This window comes from Agelaius tricolor, unplaced genomic scaffold, assembly GCF_023055355.1.
Source record: "Agelaius tricolor isolate 1412-34295 unplaced genomic scaffold, bAgeTri1.0.p SCAF_12, whole genome shotgun sequence".
In the NCBI taxonomy this organism is placed as follows: domain Eukaryota; kingdom Metazoa; phylum Chordata; class Aves; order Passeriformes; family Icteridae; genus Agelaius; species Agelaius tricolor.
Window position 1 is genome coordinate 3,380,223 of NW_027269272.1, and position 14,072 is coordinate 3,394,294.

The following is a 14,072-nucleotide window of genomic DNA, read 5'->3' on the forward strand; positions in this document are numbered from 1 at the left end:
ATCCATATCTCCTCTACAAAAGGGAGTTCCTGACAAATAACCTATGGGAGTTATGTACTGGCACAGAGAAAGCAGGAGAGGGCAATCAATAAACAACTGAGAATCATGACACCACCATTAAGGCAATCTTTTCCCTCTAGTTCATTACATCCTCATTCAGTAAAGGAAAAGAGTTGTCCAGGGCTTTTTCCCTTCAATTATCTCTTACCTAGTACTGGGAGCTGAAGCACAGGCAGTATCTGTGCTGATCCACACTCATTATCCATCTGACAAATCTGCTTTCTGCCACACTATTTATTTTTTTTTTGCCATGGTCCCTGGCACTTAAAAGACAGTTTTGATGACAGTACAAAGGGTTTACTGACACAGCTCTGCTAGCAAATCCTACCAGTGCAGATACAGCTTAGATTAGTAAAAACCACAACCTCTGACATGATAACTGCAACTGTGCCAGGGCTTGACTGGTTAAGTACTTTTATAAAGAGTGCTCCTTCCTTCACACTGCCAGCCAGAATCAGTACACCATCCATCAAGTGTCCAATTTTCCCAAGTTAGCTGTGTGGAGGTGCCTTTCAGTACAGAGCTCTCACACAGCTCATCCTCAGCCAGAACTCCCTGCTTCCTCTCAGGTATGCTGTACCAAGGACAACGTGGCAAAGGAGAACACATCACAAAGAGCAGCAAAATTAGAGGATAACCAGGAGATATTTTTCCCCTAATTACTCAAGAATTAATTTCATGAGCATCACTTGAAAGACAAAAGAAAAAAAAAATCAATGCATTACAGGCCACAACACATCTGTGATATCCAGGCACACATCTGTTTCATTGCTACCAAGACATCAGAGTGAGAAATGAACTCATGAGAAGCAGCTGGCTAAAATGCAGCCTGATATCCAGGGTTCAGCAGAGAGACAACACTTTGATAATGTATCATGCCCCACAAGGAGTGGTGTGCCCCAGGAGTCACAGCTGGACTGTCACTGTTCAGATGTGTGGGCGTGAGCACACCCTCAGCAAGGGCTGCAGGGAAGGGACACCATCCACAGGGTGTGCCCAGGGTGGGTGACACGTGGGCTCATGCAGTCCTTGTGAAGCTCAGTGAGCACAGCAACTGCAGGGCCTGCCTGTGGGACAGGGAATCCTGAGCACAGTCTGGGCACAGAACGGACTGAGAGCACCCCTGCCCAGAAGGACCTGGGGGTGCTGACTGCTGGGAAGCTCAAGGTGACATGGCAGTGACATGGCAGTGACATGGCAATGTGCACTGCAGCTCAGAAAGCCACCCATGTCCTGGGCTGCATCAGCAGCTGCATGGCCAGCAGGGCAAGGGAGGGGATTCTGCCCTCTGCTCCACCCTGCTGAGACCCAACTGCAATGCTGCACCCAGCCCTGGGATCCCAGCTGCAATGCTGCACCCAGCCCTGCAATGGTGCACCCAGCCCTGGGATCCCAGCTGCAAGGGTGCACCCAGCCCTGGGCCCCAGCTGCAATGGTGCAACCAGCCCTGCAATGGTGCACCCAGCCCTGGGATCCCAGCTGCAATGGTGCACCCAGCCCTGCAATGCTGCACCCAGCCCTGCAATGCTGCACCCAGCCCTGGGATCCCAGCTGCAATGCTGCACCCAGCCCTGGGATCCCAGCTGCAATGCTGCACCCTGCCCTGGGATCTCAGCTGCAATGCTGCACCCAGCCCTGGGATCCCAGCTGCAATGCTGCACCCTGCCCTGGGATCTCAGCTGCAATGCTGCACCCTGCCCTGGGAGCCCAGCTGCAATGGTGCACCCAGCCCTGGGATCCCAGCTGCAATGCTGCACCCAGCCCTAGGCCCCAGCTGCAATGGTGCACCCAGCCCTGGGCCCCAGCTGCAATGGTGCACCCAGCCCTGGGATCCCAGCTGCAATGCTGCACCCAGCCCTGGGATCCCAGCTGCAATGCTGCACCCAGCCCTGCAATGGTGCACCCAGCCCTAGGCCCCAGCTGCAATGGTGCACCCAGCCCTGGGATCTCAGCTGCAATGGTGCACCCAGCCCTGGGATCCCAGCTGCAATGCTGCACCCAGCCCTGCAATGGTGCACCCAGCCCTAGGCCCCAGCTGCAATGGTGCACCCAGCCCTGGGATCTCAGCTGCAATGGTGCACCCAGCCCTGGGCCCCAGCTGCAATGGTGCACCCAGCCCTGGGATCCCAGCTGCAATGCTGCACCCAGCCCTGGGATCTCAGCTGCAATGGTGCACCCAGCCCTGGGATCCCAGCTGCAATGCTGCACCCAGCCCTGCAATGGTGCACCCAGCCCTAGGCCCCAGCTGCAATGGTGCACCCAGCCCTGGGCCCCAGCACATGAGGAACATGGTGAGTGTGATGATCAGAGGGCTGGAGCACCTCTGCCATGGACACAGGAGGAGAGGGCTGGGGTTGTTCAGCCTGGAGAAGAGAAGGCTCTGGGGAGGCCTCCAAGGGGCTACAAGAGAGCTGCAGAAGGGCTTCAGACAAGGGGCATGGCTTCAAACTGAGAGCAGCCAGGGCTGGATTAGATATTAGGAATTAATTCTTCCTTGTGAGGGTGGTGGGGCCCTGGCACAGGCTGCCCAGAGAAGCTGTGGATGCTCCATCCCTGGAAGTGTCCCAGGCTGGGATGGATGGGGCTCTGAGCAACCTGGTCTGGTGAAAGCTGCCCCTGATCATGCAGGGGGGCTGGAGCTGGACAATCTAAGGTCCTTTCCCAATCCAAACAATTCAATGATTCTATCAGAAAATTATCTCCATTTAAAACTAAACAACAAAATATTACTGAATAAGTGACCAGATTTTGTGCCAAGATAATAAACAAGCAAGCAAAAACCCTAGACCTTAAAGTAGAATTCACTTTGTTCTCCCAAGAAAAGCACCAGCCATTACAATACAGAAATTTCACATAAATAATTTCAACATCACAATATACCTTAAGAGGCTGCAGGAAAGTGTACTTTGCACAGTTCCCCTAAATGACCTCTCTTTCTTCTGCCAGTTTAAGTGTTTGGTCTAAATCTCCAAAGTCACTAATGGAATTCAATTCCTGATACATGAACCACACCACATCTCAAGTGCCAAGATGGGTGAGCTCCTCTGGGGCAACACAGAGCATAGAAAGGTATGTTTAATGGCAGAGGTGATGCATCCCAGGATTAAGAGAGTCACAAACCTTCAGGAGAGATGAGGTGAGAGTCACAACATTGAACACCATGCCATTGTATTTTACTTATATAGATTTTGAGGCAGAGGGTGAGGAGTTTCAGCTAGCCCATGAACTCCATGTTATGAAATGCTCTGCAGCACAGGAATCAAAAAGGGGGAATGATCTAGATTGCTCCCAAAATGTGCTCAAGCTCTTGCCATGGCAACCTAATTAAGAGTCCTTCTGATGACTCACAAGACAGCAGTCCAAAGATGTGTGTTACAGCAGGATACTTCAGCAGACACACTCTGGAGAGGCAGCCATTCCTGAAAAACCCAGGGCAAAATTCTTTTCTCTCCTGACATCACCTGAGAGTGTCAGCTACTCAGAGTTATTATATATCAATGAAAACAGAAGATGAACAATGTGTCAGAGGTCTGTGCTGATACATACTACTTTTCATCTGTCTTTCTCTTTTTGGGGACACTTGAGTTCTCTTTCCAGGTCGACCACATCATGCTAAGCAAACCTCTGCTTCCATGAGAGTAACAAATACAAGAAAATGCCAGCCTTGGAACACATAGGTTAAAAGTCTTCATAAAAAGTTTAACATCTAAATTTATTGCAGCCAAAACTCACAAGGTAGTACCTTCCAGCTCCTGTTTGCTGTTGACCAAAAGTTTCTAAAAGCTTGTTTGCATTTAAAGAAAAAGGAGCCTGGAGGGAATCACACAGCAGAAAGAAAAGACCCCCTTCCAAAAGAAAGACTTCCCAACTGGTTGGACTTCAACACAACTCCCAAGAGCTGCTGCAAGGCAGAGGAGCCCTGAGGGCTCACAGATGTGACAGACAGACACTGTTGGTCTGTCCATACAGGAGACAGCACCCCCTGACACACACGGACAGGACCACAGGTGAAAAACTGCCTGAGAGCTACCTGGCTGCAGACAGCACTGAAAAACAAGGGTTGCTACAAGATGGGACTAATGGGACTAAAATTAGATCAGCTAACACGGTGGGAAGCACCTCTGAGGGACAGTTCCCTTAATTTATCTGCTTAGAAGAGCTAGACTGGAAAAGGGAACTACCAAATTGTTTCACAATACTAAAACAAGAACTCCCAATTTTCCTCTAATGCAATTACTGTGCAATGCTACCAAGAGAAACTTCAGCACTACATCTCTATGAGTATACCCAAGGAATGATCACACATTGTACCTGAAATGACTGAAAAAAACATTCTGCAGGACAGTAATTCTCCTACAGGGCTGACACCAAGCTTGGGTGGAACTACTTGCATTTTAGCTGATACCTATACTCCTAACACTGCATTCTTACTCATTTCAGCTATGTCAGTATCCTTAGACTATGTGGGAAAACAAAACAAAAACCCCCAACCCTTGAAATTATTAATTGATGCACCAGCTTAACAGAATTTTATTTAATTAGGGATTTTAAAAATTACTTAAATAGGAGTACAACAGTACAATATCATCGCTTTCTATATCACTAAGAGGCTTCAAACAAACAAGAGCTCTTAAATCAAATGATGAAATGGTCAAGAAACCAAAATTCCCTCCCTCGCCCTGCTGCCCTCATTGCTGGTGATGCAGCCCATAAATTGTAATGCAACCTTTACATTCCCCAGAAATTACAAAAATAAAAGGCATGCAGTGACAATTTTGGAATCTGACCAACCATCCATTAGAAACAGAAGTAATTAAGGAGATTTCACAGAATTCAGATGTACTGAAATCGATTAAAATAACTCTTTGCTACTAAGTCAAGGAAGATTTAAATAAACAATGTGAGAGACACTGTAACTTATGGATTTTCAAACTATCCCTTTCAGCTCCTAAAATATAGATTTTCATTTTCCCTTCAGTTACTTTGACATTAGTTTAGCTTGGTTATCTAATTTAAGGACTTGCTCAAAGTCTGGATTTTCGGAGTTTTGGTCTAAATCTCAGAGGCATCAATCCACAGCACTGAAAGTCAGAGTACCATAATGAATGCAAGACAAGGTACAGAAACTCCTGTTGTGCTTACTAACATTTTTCAATGCTTGCTAGTAAATTCTGAAAGTTACAAACACCCTATTTGAAGAGAAAAGCTTCTGTATTTCTGGCCAACAATCATTCTCCTTGTTCACTAAAGAGCTCAAGAACAGCTACTTCTGAAACACAGATTTGACATTTCTTCCTAGATTTGACAGTGTCAAATCCTCAACCTGCATCAGCACAAGGAGTCACTGCCAGTGCTAAAGGGAGAGCAGAACCACTGAGCCTCCAACAACTCTGAGACCCTACCCAGTACAATTCCTAAGGGAGGCAAAGAGCCTTGCATGGTCAGCCTCAAAGCAAAAATCTAATCAATCTTTGTTGGATGTAAACTATAAATCCAGCTCCAAATGGCTATTAACATTTTTTTTATTTTTACATATCTACACACACACATAAGTTCCCAAGCAAGAAGGAAAACTCACTAAAAACAGAGTTTATTTCTCTTTGTGACAGAAAAAAAAATTATCTATAAACAGGCAGGAAGTAATAACTACAATCATAAATTAAGAAGCTGGGAACTTGAAGTTTGTTTGGTTTTTCCAGGTTCAAAGAATGAAGAAAACTGGCAGCAATTCTCTCAGAGAATTTAAAACTTAAATACATTCATCATGTATTTAAACACAAATGCCATGAAGTTTTTGTGACTTTTTGGGAAAATATTCTATAACCCTGTAATAGGTTTTTTCTAAGATAATTAGATCCAAAAAGCTCTTTTGGATCTAATGATGTTAAACCCACCACCATAACAGGAGTTAAGGGTAACACCAGTCAGACAGCACAGCTATGCCAGGACTCTGCCCAAAATGCTCCTTGTTGCCTGCTTTCCAGCTTTAAAAAGGAAAAGTTCCAATGGAAATTTTCATTTTATAGTCTAGTATAGTTTATCAGTGGAATGAGTGAAGGTTTCTCTTAAGAAAGTACAGCTGAGGAAAACTAAAATAATCAAGAGACTTGGAAAAAACCTTAAATCCATGAATGGAGGCAGCTCCTCAGAGAAAAACTGTTTCCTCCAGCTCCACCCTATTACAGAGCCAGTAGAGTTTGGGTATTGCTCAATGGCAATCCCAGACATAAAACGGAACTCTGTTAGTCAATTCTGATGAGTCAATCTGCTGCTTTTCTTAGAGATTACAAATGGAAATGATCACCTCCAGAACAGCACTTGTTTAGCCAACATAGTCTGCTCTCAAGAAGCTGTCTTTGCTGTCAATCATTACCTCTGTGATGCATGGAAAAGACTATTTACCCTGGTGACTGCAGCTTGTGTTTGTTTTCAGTCATATTTTAAGACAAGCTGAACTTCTCAGGTTCATATTTGAACCCTGAAATCCAACGGCCAACACTGGATTTAAGGTTTTTTCCAAGTCTCTTGATTATTTTAGTTTTCCTCAGCTGTACTTTCTTAGGAGAAACCTTCACTCATTCCACTGATAAACTAGACTAGACTATAAAATGAAAATTTCCATAGGAACTTTTCCTTTTTAAAGCTGGAAAGCAGGCAACAAGGCAGAGGGCAGCAAAACCAGGTCTCTTGGACAAGACTCAGGCAGCAGAATTTGATCCCATATCTTCCTTTCTCCTGAGGTGCCTATAACATGGTCACTGCCTGAGTGTTCATCCTCTTCTGGATGAGATTCCAAGGCTAACAACCAGTATCAAGCACAGTTCAAGTGCCTGATGGACCAACACCACTGTGAATGCTCCCAAAACAGCACAGCTGGTCTCCAACTGCCCTTTCAGAAAATCACAAACCTCTAGGGGAAGGTGCTTTGGAATGCCTAAAATACAACCAGATATCTATGTTTAGGCAACTGTATTTCACATCACAAAGGGGTGTCACTGGAAAAAAAGTTTAGGAAGTGTGTGTTTCTCAAGTGCTCCAGCAGACAACATGCATAACAAATGTCATACACCCAAAGAGAGGAGGAAATTCTCTGTGCTTAAGCATCATTCCCTGGAAAAAGGGGGGAAAAGCATCATGCTGCTGAGGAACACTGTGGAACACACTGTCATGAGTATCTGTGACCCAAAGGAAAACCCCCAAGGATCTGCAATCTCCTGTCTTCAGTTGCAGTGTATTTGGTGTAGTCACCAAAACACTGCAACTAAACAAGTACATTCAAAGGATGTTATGTGCAGTGAGCTGAAAAAACCTGGAACAATCACACAAGGATTTTGTACCAGATCAGTACAAGCAAAGCAAGATTTGGGCTATTTGCTGATTTTTGAGAGATTGACTTTGCTTTCTTAACATTTGTCTAATATAGTACCAAGCACACACAAAGTCTTGATCAAGAACCATACCTCAAGTGACCTCATCCAAGGTTATCTCTTTAAATTCTCCTGAGAAGTTTCTCCATCACTACCAAACGCCAGTCAGAAGAAACTTAGGACTTGAAGAGCAGGTGTGACAGGTTAGAAGAGCCAGGCATTCATAAACCATGTGGGAGAGACTTCTCAGGCATCCCTGTGTTACACTCAGTGCATGTCTGCATCCCTAAGGCCTCTTTTACAATAAAAAATAAAACCCCCCACATTTTCTTTGCTAAAATTTTGTGCCTCTGTGGAGTTTACTTGTGCTTATTCTTTGTCTGTACATGATATTCAATAAAGTCACAATGTTACGTGGTTGTTAATATAGTGGTTAATTTTATAAATTATTGCAATACATTTAAAAAAAACCTAAATCTTCTGACATTTAATTAAATCTTCCGACATATTAAAAGGAGATCATCTGCCAGAGCAGTAACTTCACATGTAACAGTCAAAAATACAATATAATGACCAATAACTTTTGCCTCATTTCTACAAGTGCAGCAAAACCTCCTGAAACTGCTTAGGCAGGGGAAGAGCTGAGAGCTCCACTGCAGCAGGATGCTCTGCATGGCTGTGATCAGCACACACATCCACCACCCCATACAGGGTGTCACTCAGAACTCGGTGTCTACAGACTCCATCTCAAAGCAAGCTCCTCAGCAGATGAGCTGAGAAGCTGCTGTGGCTCTGAATGAATATTTGGAGAAAGAAATCCATCCATGAGGAGCTCCCCAGGTGCACCTGGCCAGGAAAGTAAAGAAAATGAAAGTTGCACAGTTGGAGGAATGCTGGCTGCAAGAGCCAGCTGGGGTGTCAGAGGGACCTTCCCCAACTCTGTGCAGCTGCCTTTCCTCCCAAATCTATGCACTGCCATGCTTCACTCCAAAGTCAGTAAATACAACAATGAAAACGTCTCTGAAAGGTGTTTCTTCAGATGTCAAGCTGTTTGTCTGGGCAGCTTTAGCAGCCAGAAAAAGATCACACGTTCACATTCCACATTTCTGGAAATGCTTCTCCATTTTTTCATTCTGTGTTTTAACACAGATAAACTTCAAAGGAGATAAGGCATTTCACACATGAGTGACTGAACATAAGTACTGTTCTCACAGTCACATACATTCAACTCCCTGAAAAGCTGACAAATTAATTCTCTTTAATTTATAGCCAAGTTCTATCTTAGCTATTTTTATGTCTCATGTTTCAAATCCTGCAGGGTTTGCAGTTAAAACAATTTGTTACATTCTCTTAGTAAGAAAAAACAATTTGTTATCAATAAAGACTGACTAAAAAAATACACAACAGGGCAAGGATCAAAAGCAGCACAGAGTAATTTTTCACTGATGCAGCCATTTCCCACACTTGGCAGTATACCTGAATGTTTTAAAATATCCAATGTTTTAAACATCTACGTAGTAACTCATAAATATCTTCATCCAAAGATGTTTGTGAACTTAGAAAAACATCTTACACTAATACTACAGTCCTCTACTAATTCTAACTCACCAGTTTTTGAACTGTCTTGCTATATTTAACTTTTTGGTGAAGAATTCCCTGAGTGTTTGAAGGGGAGGGAAGGATTACAGAGGAAATGGATCTTTAGAAAGAAACTTGGAATTTAACTACAAGTAGCAGAATTTCAATAAACAGAAAGATTAGCTACAACATTCAGTAATATCCCCCAGAATTTTATGCCCTTGTGGATAGGCTTAATATTTGCTTCCTTTTAGCAAATTTGAAGTCAACAGTCAGGAACTTTTTGTAGTGTCTTTTGATTATACCAAGCATAGCTAGAATGCTCAGACCAAGGGAGTTAGAAAGCAAATTCCAGATGTTTATTTAAACCTAAGCCATTTACTTCCTAAATTAACACTGTCTGAAAAAAGGAGGCCACGAAGGCTGTTGAAGAACAACCACAGTTATTCCTGTAAACACACAGAATTTTGGCTGCTTCAAGTTTGGATCAATCCTGAATTCAAGCCTTTATAAGGAGTATTTAAACAGGGGCAAATGAATGTGTTATTTTATCACAAGGTGCAATAAGGAAAGCACATAACTCTGCTCAGGCTAAAGAAAGCCCAAACTCACATGACACCAGTGGAAGCCTTGGGTACTCCTGATCATGCATTTAACAGCCCAGCTCAAGTCCTTTAAAATAATTCAAGACAGCCTCATCTTCTAATTTAACCTTTGTGTTTGCACTTGGGGGTGGGGAGGGATTTCAGCATAAAGTTTCACCTTCTCACTGCAGACTTTCAGCTTCCCTTTGGCTCACACCTCTGCACCTCGTGGTGCCAGAAGCATGGTATGGAGAGAAAACATGGCCAGAGAGAGAATTAAACGTACAAAATTCCAACTGTACAATGCAGAAATGGTAATATTTGAAAAATATTCAACTGGCATTTTTTGCTTCGCACATTATTTACATAAATAGCTGCAGGCTGTTATGGAACTATTAATTTTGAAGGAGCAGATGAGTCAAATCTTATTTTTGATAGGTAACTGCAAGATGCCTCCAATTAGACTAAGATAATCATACTTTAATAGCTGCTCTTGTAATTAAACCATATTACACAGTGTCACAAGTACAGAAAAGCAGGGCCAGAAGGGAATTCAAAAGGCCACCAGGCTTCTTCCTGCCCCCTGCTTCAAAGCAGCACCAGCTATTACAGCTTTCTGAAACTCCACCAAAAAAATCATTATTTTAGCAAGTTTCTAAAGCCTCTAAAGCACATACAGAGATTAGCAGCTTTCAGAAATATTTTACACAAAAAAAAAAAAACAAACCCAAAACAGACTGCAAATAATTCATGTAAAAAAATCTGCAAAAACTGAACAAAGAAATTATTCAGAAGGGAAGACATTGGCCAGTAATTCTCATATTCACCAAAATGCCATAAAAAACCTTAGGAAGTGCAGCACATACAGGGCAACAGTCAAGTCTCATTTAACTACCAGCCATTAATTAATAACAGCTACATGACAGAATGCAAAATAGATACCATTCCCTCCTGAATAAGCCAATCAAGGAATTCCAAGAGGTGCAGTTTTAATATTATCACACCCCACTGGGAATATACATTTGTCTGGGCTTGATAATACCCAAAGAGTATAATTATCTCTCAAAGACATACTGTCACAAAGTATTACTCAACTGCTGCTTTTATTTGTAAACACATATATTTTTACAAATATAAATTCTGTTTTACACAACTGTGCATTCAATGCACACAGAACACATCAAAATTTCACAACTTTGTGTCAACATAAAGAAAAGAATGTCATTAAACTTAAGAGGAAAAAAAAAATCAATGCTGTCAGCATTCAGGAAAGCTCAGCAGCACAGTCCATATGTACAAACTCACATTCTAACACTGTCCTGCTTGCTCCCAACACCACCAGGCACGACCTCTCCTGTCCCAAGGTGCCTCTGTCTGACCAAGGAAAGCCCCAACAACAGGAATGTTACACTACCACTGAGATCCACATCAAATACAAATAAATTTAAGCCAAAAGCATCCTAGCTGGCTGGCCCAATAGTTTCTCACACCACATGAAAACCATGAAGCTAAAACTATGAAATACAATATTCTTACAGCAGGCAGAAACCTATCAGGACACCATCATGCCACTTACAGGTCACCTTAGCTGCCGATTTCTACAGGACAACTGAAAACAACAAAAAATCAACTTACTCCTGAGCCCAGAATGGGCACCATGCTTATCCTACTTCACAAAGTATTTTGTGGCCTTTTATTTCTTCTGCAGTTAAAGGCATGTGCCACATCAACAGGTATTAGGTAATAGCTATTAATTAAAGGTAGACAGTGCTTTAAATAGTAAAAATCTATTATTTAAAAGCTTCGATACCAAGGTGGAAGCTCAGGATGTTAAATTTCCTCTGACCGCACGAGCTCTAGGTGTTAAAAAGGAAGGCACACTTCCTGATAAACCACACTGCTAAGGATTTTAAATTAAGAGTTTCTGACAGGTAAGTTTTAAAAATAACCCACGCGCAGACAAAACTTTACAACATTTTGATGTTAATCAAATTTCATTTCTGATCTACACTGAAACTGTTCTTCCACGCATTATTTGCCTCACTGAAACTGAAGAGCCTAGGTCATGTAATTTAATCTTTGACTCATCATGCAAATTAAATCACACCATTCCCACAAGACAGCATATAGGTTTTAAATAAATCCTGGGCACCTACATGATCCCTCACCAGAAATTAAAATTTAAAGAAATTTTTTAAATACCAAAACCGGATACATCCTAGTTTCAGTACCGGTAGCATTCCAGGGATTTACAGGGAAAAAAAACAATGGCAAAACTTTTCTTATGCCAGGGAGCAGAGCTCAGGCCGCGCTGGGTGTCTGTGGGGCAGCCCGCAGAGCGAACAGGCTGTGGGCAGCCCTCCCGCACAGCCACGGCTGCGGAGGCCTAGCGGGGCCACCACAGCAACAACAATTGTAGGAAGAGGCCTCGGAGCCGGACCCCGAGAGGCCGCGCAAGGCAGTGCCGGCCCCGCACCTCCGGCCGCTCCGTGCGTGTTCCCGGGGCCGAACAAAGAGCGGTGGTCGCGGGCAGCGCCCCCGGCCCGGCGGCGCTGAGACGGGACAGCCGCTGCCCCTCCGCCCTCCTCGGGAGCGGCGCGGGCGCTGCGGTTCGCTCCGGGCCGGGCCGTGCGCGGCTTTACGTTGATCGCTCCCCGGCTCGACGTTGGAGCGGCTCGGGGACCGGGGCGCTGCCGCACGGGAAGCGCAGCCCCGGCCGTGCCCTTTCCCTCGGGCTGCCCGGCCGTGCCGCGCGGCACCCCCGGAGCAGCGGCTGCTATCCCCGGAGCTGCCCTCCGCCCAGGCCGGCGGGACTCGGCCGGTCCCTCCCAGCGCCCAGCGGACAAACGGGCCCGGAGCGCGGCGGGCACCGGCCGGGCCGCGCTACCCGCGGCCCGCAGGGCACGGCCCGGCCCCGCGCCGGACAATGCCCACGGCCCTCGCCCCCTGCAGCCCCGGTCGCCCCAGTACCTGTGCGTCCGGCGGGCCCCGCCCGCCCGCTGGCGGCTCTCGGCTCCGGCGCTGCGGCTGCGGCAGAGGCGGCGCGGCCCCGGCTCGCCCGGCCCGTCCCCCCCGCCCCGCGCTCACGGCGTCGCACCGGCCCGGCCCTCCCGCCCGCGCTTCCGCCCGCGCCGCTGCGCCACAGCGCCCCCTGCCGCCGCGGAGGACCCAGGGCGCTGCCGAGCCCGCCGCGCGTCTCGTTATTTCCTCGTTTTATTGTTCCCGGTGCTTTTCGTCATTATTCGAGGCGCAGAGCCACCAGGGCTGGACGAGACCTTTCAGATCACCCGGTCCAACCATGGTACATTGCCACTGTACCCCTAAGCCACTAAACCACATCACCCGGCACCAGGTGTAGGTGCCTGTTGAGCACGTCCAGGATGGGGATTCCACCACCTCCCTGGCAACCTGTTCTGATGCCTGACCCTCTGAACAGGGAAAAATATCTTTTAATATTTAATTTGATTCTCCCGCTTCAGCTTAAAACCTTTTCCTCTGGTCCTCTCACTGCAGACATGGCAGAGGAGGCTGGCCCCATCTCACTACAGCCTCCTGCCAGGGAGTTGTACAGGGCAAGGAGGTCCCTGCTGAGCTCCTGGAGACTGAACAGCCCCGGCTCCCTCAGCCACTCCTCATCAGAGAAGTGTTCTAAACCCCGGCTCCCTCAGCCACTCCTCATCACACAAGTGTTCTAAACCTCTCTAAACCTTGGTGCCCTTCTCTGGACATGCTCCAGCACCTCAATGTCCTTTTTAAAGTGAGGGGCCCAAAACAGCATGCAGAACTCAAGGTGCAACCTATTCCTTTATTCTTTATTAGTAGTTAACTGCCTTTATAATTACTATTTACATTTTATTTATTGGTATTTATTTGTTATTTGTATTTACTATTCTTTTCACCATTTTTACCGCCCTCTGCCCTGCCCTTTTGCAGACCCTTTACACCCTCTGTAGTGTCACAAAAGTTCTTTTCCATGCCGTGACCCTCAGGGCCTCGGGGTGGGGTTGGAACTCGGCATCGTGCCTTGGACGTGCTCTGATTGTCCTGATGCATCAGGTGCTGCTGATTTACAGCCGGCAGGTTTTCTGCACTCCCCAACATGGCATGGAAGGACTCCAGATGGTTTCCTGTCCCTGTATGTAGTACTCATCTATTACTGGCACTGTGACAAATGCAAATTAGCCTGGATGGAGGAAAGCCCACACCTCTCCCAGCAGAGATCAAGTTGATATTGTCCATTAGTGTGATATAATACATTTAAAGCAGAAAATACATTTTTAATGGAACAAGTCATGAATTTCTTACAAACCTTGCCCCAGGAGCTCTGATGCAGCCACGTGGGGCCTGCTTCCCAAAATGTCCATAAGCTTCTCGTGAGCCAACAGCTTCTATCTTCAGCTTCTTCTTGATTACCTGTCTGCACATCCCCCTGCTGCACTTCCCTGTCCCACTGCTGGGGAGCTTTGGGTTGGGCTCCTCAGTG

The 14,072-nt window shown here is 45.7% G+C and overlaps 1 protein-coding gene across 1 annotated transcript in view; it reads right to left on the reverse strand.

The window, feature by feature from the left end:
- The window catches only part of CAB39 (calcium binding protein 39), a 45,182-nt gene extending 32,486 nt beyond the window's left edge, over window positions 1-12,696 (reverse strand). Inside the window, exon 1 of the mRNA XM_071437132.1 lies at window positions 12,560-12,696. The gene's annotated coding sequence lies outside the window, so the exon portion shown is untranslated. The remainder of the gene's footprint in view (window positions 1-12,559) is intronic.
- Between the last annotated feature and the right edge of the window lie 1,376 nt (window positions 12,697-14,072).